Genomic DNA, 8,592 nt, shown 5'->3' on the forward strand with positions numbered 1-8,592 from the left:
CTTTTCAAATTTCAAGACTGGTATATCCTAAAGCCCAATTTTTAGGTTCAAATTTTGAAGAAATTATAATTGTCCTGTAGTGTGATTTTTCATTTCGATCAAGACTATGATAACTGTTAGAGTTTGTGACCTGAATTTTGTTGATCTGGCCCTGAAAAGTTCACAGTGCGACCTATGTTTGTAATTTTTTGTGGGATCTGTGGTGGTAGCATAAGAATCGAGCCGATGGGGGTGCGGAGGTTTGGCCCCACGGTATGAACCTGTATGTTTTTGGGCCAAGGATTTATTTGTATGCATGTATTATATAAATGTGATTTAGTGGGTTGTTTTGGACGGTTATATACGTCTTTGAGACTTTCGTGTCCTCGTTGTACTCCTCTCCATTATAGTAAATTCCTCCACCTCTGTCCATGATTTTTCCCATCAAGGATTTTCACGTAAATTTGTGTGTCTTCTTCTTCTTTTTTTATTTTATGGTATTGCTTATCCTGTCCGAACATAACAATAATAATTTAATATTAATATAACAGATAATTCATTTTCCACGAGTTGTCATACTCACAAGTCTGCAAATTTTAACTCTTTAAGATAACATTTGGTACAGTTTATAAGAATAATACTAAATAAAGTGTATTAATAATACTGATATATGTCTTATATAAGTTTTGTAAAAACAATATTTATTTATAAATATATATCCTCATCCCAGTAACAAAACATCCTAATCAAAGTCATTTTTTCTCTTCCTCTTCTTGATATGACAATTGATTAAAAAAATTGAAAAGTATGAAGCATTGGATAGAACTTTCAGTAGAAAGTATTAAGAAACTTACTAGAAATTATTTTTAGGTGTAAAGAAGAGTAAGAGCAAAAATGGATACTCACCATCTGGGTGTTTTCAATTTTTATTCTCTAACAAAAAAATAATAAACTATATACTTTTATTGTCGTTTGCAGAGGTTCTAAAGGAGAGGAATGTAAAGTGTTCCTAAAGGAGGAATGTATGATCAATCTTGAGAATAAAAAAATAATAATCAATATTTGATTAAGTGAAAGGAAGAAGAAGATATGAATTATGTGGCAAAGTAAAGAGAAGAGAGCCAAAATGAAGAATAATTTTATAATTTCTCAAGTTAAGGCAAGTGTTGATACTCTTTGTATTATTAATGCATAAAAAATGATATAAGTAATACACACATTAATATAAAATTATACACCAAATGAAAAATTATATCAAATAAGATATTATTAATACATTAACTTACTTTTTTAGTACACTCTATCAAAGACCCCTAATACTGCTTTGATTGCAACACTTCTTTTGAGAGCATTTTAATTCAGAAGTCCTCAAGTGATTCCACTTGGTTCACTCCAATACTCTCTTTTTAATTAAGAGTCCGTTTGGATAGGCAGAAAAAATGGCTTTTAAAAAGCACTTTAAAAGTGTTTTTGAAAGTGCTGAAACTTATTTTAAAAATAAACAGTTACGTGTTTGGATAAAAGTGTTAAAGCTGAAAAAAATTATTGATGTGTTTGGTAGACAATTGTTGTTAACCACTTTCTTTTAGTCAAAATGGCTAAAATACTCTTATAGTTGTTAACATTATATAAAGTTGATTACTATTAGATTTTTATTTTTAAAATAATTTAAATGAAAATTAACTTATATTTTAATTCAATTTCAGTATAAACTACTTAATACATTTATTTTTAAAAATATTTTCATGAATGAATAAGTTGTTTGTGCTCCATTTTTCTTCTTAAAATTGAACAAAAGAGATCCAAAAAGGACCAAAATTTGTTGTTTCACCTATATAGATCCGTGTTTCTTTGTGAATTTTGCTACACTAATTAACCCATTTTTGTTTTACGAGATTTTTTTCTTTTGAAAATTGAACCAAAACATTCAAAAAGGAGCAAAAATTATTGTTTCAGCTAAATAGGTTTATTGATTTTCTGTTTTTCTTCATGAAAGTTGAACAAAAGTCGCGCAAAAAGAAGTTGAATTGCTAACGATACATTAAAATTTTTTGTTTCAGTCAAATGAACTACCAAAAAAATAATTATTTTCAATGCCTCATAAATTCCATAAGCATCAAATTGCTAGCAACCCATTAAAAAAAATGAAAATAAAGATACAAAATGGAGAGAAAAATACATACATGAAGAGAGACACAAAATAGGGAGAAAACACAAAAATGGTAGAAGAGAACAAATGTTTAAGACAAACATGATGACAATATTGAAATATGTGAGAATTACAAGGGATAAATCTGTCTTTTAGTTGGTCAAATTAGAATGGATTATAAGCCAAAAATAAAAAGTAGGGGTGAAGGTGCTTTTGGCTTTTGACTTAAAAAGAGTAATTTTTGACTTTTTTTTAAGCAGATTTTGAAGTTGCCAAATACTTCAGAAAGTAAAAAATGGCTTAAAAGCTATTTTGACCAGCTTTTAAGCCCATCCAAACATCCTCTAAATCACCATTTACATTTTTTTTCTTTAAAAGTGGTGTAATATAGCCTTCAAAAAATTAGCATTTCGAATAACGTCAGTCTCAAATTTAATATTTACTTATATATTGTTCAACCTTATTGATAAAATATTGAGTTATATTTTAAACGCTCGCATTAACTTATAAAATTTTAAATCTTGGTCTAATATTTTTTCTCATGAAATTTTCAGTTTGTTCAATAAAAAATATTTAGCTAAGTTGTGATTTAACAGTTCATAAATTGCAAGAGAAATAAAAAAAAATATCATCTATTAAACAAGTATTTTGAAAAGGGAAATCTCGTGAAAATTTATGTTAAATTAATTCGAATTCGTGCCTCTGGTAGCACATTTTTTAAAAATAAAAATCATTCCCATCTAGAAGAAAAAAAGGAATCTGTTGGGCTTGTTTCACTAGGAATGTTCTATTTCGTGGTTTCGTGGAAATCGATAAATTTTGGGTTTTTTTTTTTTTGGTATCCCAAGGTATTATCCTCACAGTCGGGCAGTCGGGAGACTAATCCTCTGTTCCTCTGTCAGCGCACTAAGCGGTAGGAAACTAGCCACAGAATTTGCTCCATTCACCAGAGGTGGGGATTGAACCCCCGACCTCTTGCGGACATGACGTTGAACCACCATACTAACTCTAGTGGTTATAAATTTTGGGTTTAAGTAAAGCATAATAAAATCAAATATGAAGGATAGCATAGTAGTGAACAATGTTGCACAACATAATAGATAAAAAAAAAATTGCAACTACACATAATATGTAATAACTAAACAAACAAAATAATAAGTAATAATAATAGAATCGAAGAGTGCATCCTAATAAGGGAAACTAAACAACACTAGACTATTTACTTCTATCTTAATTTTCGACCTTTATATCTTCCTATGTAGATCATTATCCTCAGTAAACTGTAAGTGTGTCATGTCATGTTTAATCATCTGTCCTCAACACTTCTCCGGACTAATTCTACCTCTCCTCATAAATCTATAAATCAACATAACCTCTCACGCCTTCTCATTGAATATCTGTGCATCTCCTCTTTACGTGTCGAACCATCCCAAGGTTATCATCCTTATTTTGTCCCTGACGAGCGTCATTTCCACCCAATCTTGAATATTTTGGAAATGTGATCCTTTTGCTCTTTCTCGAATTTCATGATGATATATCCTAAAGTTAATTTTTAAGTTCAAACCTTCAGGACTATTATAGCATTTTAATATTCATATAATGTTCTTAAAATTATTTTGGTACGAGATAGTTCATTTTCCACGAGTAGTCATACTCACAAGTTTACAAATTTAAATCTTTGGTACTTTAATTATAATTTCACCATTTCTTTTGAGAGCATTTTAGTTGACTCCGGTTGATTTATGCAAATACTCTCTTTCTTAAGTTATCATTTACATTTTATCTTTATTTTTGAAAGTGATGCAAATATAGTCTTTAAAAAATTATCCTTTTAAATAATGTTAGCTCAAATCTAATGTTTTGTATATTATTCAATTTATTGATAAAATATTAGGTTGTCGTCTAACATTCGCAGTAACTTATAAAATTTTAGATCATAATCTAATATTTTCTCACAAAATTTTCAGTTTACCCAATGGAATATATATATTGTGATTTAAACTGTCCATAAATTATAAGAAATAAAATAAAGAGGATCATCTATTAAACTAATTTGAATTCGTCAATTTTTAAAAATAAAAACTACTCCCTTCGAGAAGAAAACAAGTGGGAATCTGCTGGCTTGTTTCACTTGGAATATTCTACTCGGCTTCGTGGAAACTAACCTGAGAACCTTAAGTTTAACTACCGATATTATTATTATAGAAATATTCACCAGCATGGTCGCTGTGCGGGCTTGTTCCACCCTTAATCAGAGGTCTTGAGTTTGAGCTCTGGGTAGAAAGAAAATTTTACTGGAAGAGTCATCCCAGAATGATCCCTGTACTGCACGATTCAAATTAATCAAATTAGTCGGAGCTCCAATGCAGTTACGGGATACATATGGAAATCCAAAAAAAAAAAAAAGATATAGAAAAATTCAGTCATTCATTTTCTCATACCTTGTCTAGTGGGGCAAATTGAATTTCACTCTCATTTACTATGGTTTTTCTTTTCATTTTCCCCACACGCTATTTACCTAACGATGGACTTGACCAAGCCTAGCAGATTTTATGTTACACGTATCTATCTATATATATCATCCACATTAGTCACCATGATATTTACATACCAAAATCAAAATTAATTTTATTTTTGTTATCAATTTTATTTCTTGAAGATGGTTGATGCATTTGTGTCGTTTGCAGTTGAAAGAATGGGGGATTTTCTCGTACAAGAAGTTTCCTTGCGTTTAAGCCTGAGAGAGGATGTGAAGTGGCTGAGAAATGAGTTGTTCTTCATGCAGTCTTTCCTCAAAGATGCTGAGGAGAAGCTAATTGAGGACCAAAGAGTTCAACAATGGGTATTTGAAATCAACTCTATTGCTAATGACGCTGTTGCTGTATTGGAAACTTACATCTCTGAGGTTGATAAAGGTGATCATGACGATGGATTTGCTAGTCTTCTGAAGGCTTGCACTAGTTGTATGATATGTAGGAAGGAGACCAAATTCTACAATGTGGGCAAGGAAATCCAATGCCTCAAGAAACGAGTCATGGATATCTCTCGCAAACGAAAGACTTATGGCATTAGAGATATTGATAATCCAGAAGGGCCAAGAAATCAGACAAACCATCAGTCTGCTATGGTTAGAAAATTGAGGAGAACTACCTCTTACATAGATGAAAATCATATTTTTGTTGGCTTTCAGGATGTTGTAGAAAAGTTGCTAGCTGAACTTCTCAAAGCAGACCCTCGCAGAGGCGTCATCTCCATTTATGGTATGGGTGGATTAGGCAAGACTACTATAGCAAGAAATCTCTACAATTCTCCGAGTCTAATCACTAGCTTCCATGCACGTGCTTGAATATGTGTTTCTCAGGAGTACAACACCATGGACCTCCTTAAGAATATCATAAAATCCATCAAAGGTCGCACTAAGGAAACTCTAGATTTGTTGGAAAGGATGACAGAAAGTGATCTAGAAATTTACCTTCGTGATCTATTGAAAGAACGCAAATACCTACTGGTTGTTGATGATGTATGGCAGAGAGAAGCATGTGAAAGTCTGAGAAGAGCCTTCCCAGATAGCAAAAATGGCAGTAGAGTTATTATTACCACACGGAAGGAGGATGTTGCTAAAAGAGCAGATGACAATGGTTTTGTCCACAAACTCCGTTTTCTAAGCCAAGAAGAAAGTTGGGACCTCTTTCGTAGGAAACTTCTTGATGTTCTAGCAATGGTCCCAACGATGGAAATACTAGCTAGAGATATGGTGGACAAATGTGGAGGCTTACCTCTTGCAATCGTTGTATTAAGTGGGCTGCTTTCGCATAAAACAGGAATACAAGAATGGCAAAAGGTGAAGGCACACCTTTGGCGGCATATGAAAGATGACTCAATTGAAATCTCTTGCATACTATCCCTAAGCTAAAATGATTTATCAACTGCGCTCAAGCAATGCTTTCTTTATTTTGGTATTTTTCCAGAAGATCATCTGATCTATGTTGACAACATAATGTGGTTGTGGATCGCGGAAGGATTCATACCAAGAGGAGAAGAGAGAATAGAGGATGTTGCTGAGGGTTTCTTAGATGAATTAGCAAGACGTAGCTTGATTCAAGTAGTAAGTACAAGTTGGAAAACAGATGTAAGATGCAACATTCATGATCTACTTCGGGATCTTGCCATGCAGAAGGCATTGGAGGTAAACTTCTTTGACATTTATGATCCAAGAAAGCACTCCCTATCCTCCTCATGTCTTAGACATGCCGTTCATGGTCAAGCACAAAGGTACCTCTCACTTGATCTCTCTATCTTGAAGTTAAGGTCATTTATGTTCCTTGATCAAGATTTTTGTAACATGGGTCTCCTAAAGTATTATAATGTGTTCCGACATATATATGTGTTATACTTGGAGATTCGTTCTGGAACTACACTACCTGATGCCGTAGGATGTTTGTACCACTTGAAGTTCTTAAGCTTGAGAGGTATCTATTATCTCCCCTCCTCCATTGGCAACCTCAAGAATTTGCAGACACTTCGTGTCTTGAATGACTACAGACATTTATGCGTGCTACCTCCTGAGACAACTAACCTAGTAAATCTAAGACATATAGTTGCTTTGTATTCAAGACCGCTGCAACTTTTAAGCAAACTTACAAGCCTTCAAGTTCTTAAATACAGTTGTTGTGATCAGTGGAGAGATGTTGATCCTGTTAATTTAGTCAGACTTCAAGAATTAGGCATGTACGATAGTATGCATTCGTACTCCCTAAATAACATCGGCAGCTTGAAAGACCTTAGGTCTCTTATGTTGCGTTGTAAACTTAATGAATCATTCCCAACCCTTGAATATCTTACTTCTTGTCGAAAGCTCGACAAACTGTGGTTAGAGGGGAGAATAGATAAATTGCCTCTCAGAGGTGGTTTTCCAAATTCCATCACAATGATGGTTCTTTGGAAGTCAGAACTCATGGAAGATCCAATGCCTATTTTAGGAATGTTGCCGAATCTAAGGGATCTTGATTTAGTAGGAGCTTATGAAGGAAAAGAAATTACATGCGGTAATAATAGCTTTTGTCAACTAGAGTTTCTTCGCCTTGATGGCCTTCAGAAGCTAGAAAGATGGCATTTATCCTCAAGTTCCATGCCTCTTATTATAGGTTTTGGTATCCATGATTGTTCAAAGTTGAAGGAGATTCCCCAGAGAATGAAAGGCATTACTATCTTGGACAGGTTGAAGGATATCGATCAAGAGTTTGGTGAATATTACAAAGTCAATAGTTTAGCATCATGAAGATTTTCAAGCACGTATAATGCCCTTATTAATTTCGACCTCTTTCACAATGGCAAAGGTAAATAAAAATGAAATTAATTTATATACATTAATAATATTAACATATTTTTACCTCTATTAGCGTAGTTTAACCTGTTATAATAGGTGACAAACCATTTTTCCAAGTTATCGAACAGTATGGATTACATGTAGGCTCTATACACATAAATTCCTATCCATAGTGATCATTTCCTGAATTCCTTTCCCTTCCTTTTACTCACACTGCTGCAGTTTTGTATAAACTTCATATTTTTTAAAGAACTAAGAACAATCGAATATCATTTGAAATTTGGAAAGTGTTTTTATTTTTATATCATGAATTTTTACGTTATCAACTTATTAAAGATCAATTGTAAGCAAGAATATAAGAATAAATAATCTATCATACAGTTTTATGTATGATCTATTATTTCATTGACACTTGATCTTGTCATGATCAATTATAAAAGATAGTAATGTTGCATTTTAATATTATTATTTAATATTATTATTTTGCATGGCAGTTTGGCAGTGAGGGGCATTAGCTCTTTAATGCTTTAAGTTACATTCTTGACAGCAATCCTCACTTCAATTGCCAATTACTCTTAAAAGAGTTATGATCTTTATTTGGTATAGTAAACCACACACGTTGCATTGCTAAAATTTGCAACTTTCTAACTTCCATTTTATTTATGTCATGAGCCATTAATCTTCGTAGTTAGTGGTGGTAGAATATGGACATAAGTTAATTTCATGTAATTCTTATAACATCCACCATTATTCTACGTCTTTATTTTAGTAATCTTTGTAACTCTTGTAACCTTTGTAACCCTTGTAACTTCTATGCCATTCATCTACCATATTTATCTTCTTATTTATTGCATGGAAGACTTCTTCACCTATAAATAGAGGTGGTTTTGCATATTTTTCATACACAAGATAATATAGAGTTCACAAAAGATAGTAAAAAAGAGAGTTCATTAGTTGAAGGGAGGTGTTCTTTTTGTGGAACTTTGAACTCAACTCTTGTCCAGAATTGTTGTGTTGTTCTTTGTGAGAAGGTTGTTATATCCTGGAGGGGACAAGTCAAGAAGATTACTGCTGGTCCGGTGAAAATAATTTACTGCAGTGGGTTTGAATCTCCGTAAAGAGAGTGAGATATCCGCGC

At 32.8% G+C, this 8,592-nt stretch overlaps 1 pseudogene; it reads left to right on the forward strand.

Annotated features, from left to right (window-relative positions):
* Nucleotides 1-4,706: 4,706 nt before the first annotated feature.
* LOC107872566 lies at nucleotides 4,707-7,540 on the forward strand (annotated as a pseudogene).
* Nucleotides 7,541-8,592: the final 1,052 nt, after the last annotated feature.

This window comes from Capsicum annuum, chromosome 5 (assembly GCF_002878395.1).
Source record: "Capsicum annuum cultivar UCD-10X-F1 chromosome 5, UCD10Xv1.1, whole genome shotgun sequence".
Taxonomy (NCBI): domain Eukaryota; kingdom Viridiplantae; phylum Streptophyta; class Magnoliopsida; order Solanales; family Solanaceae; genus Capsicum; species Capsicum annuum.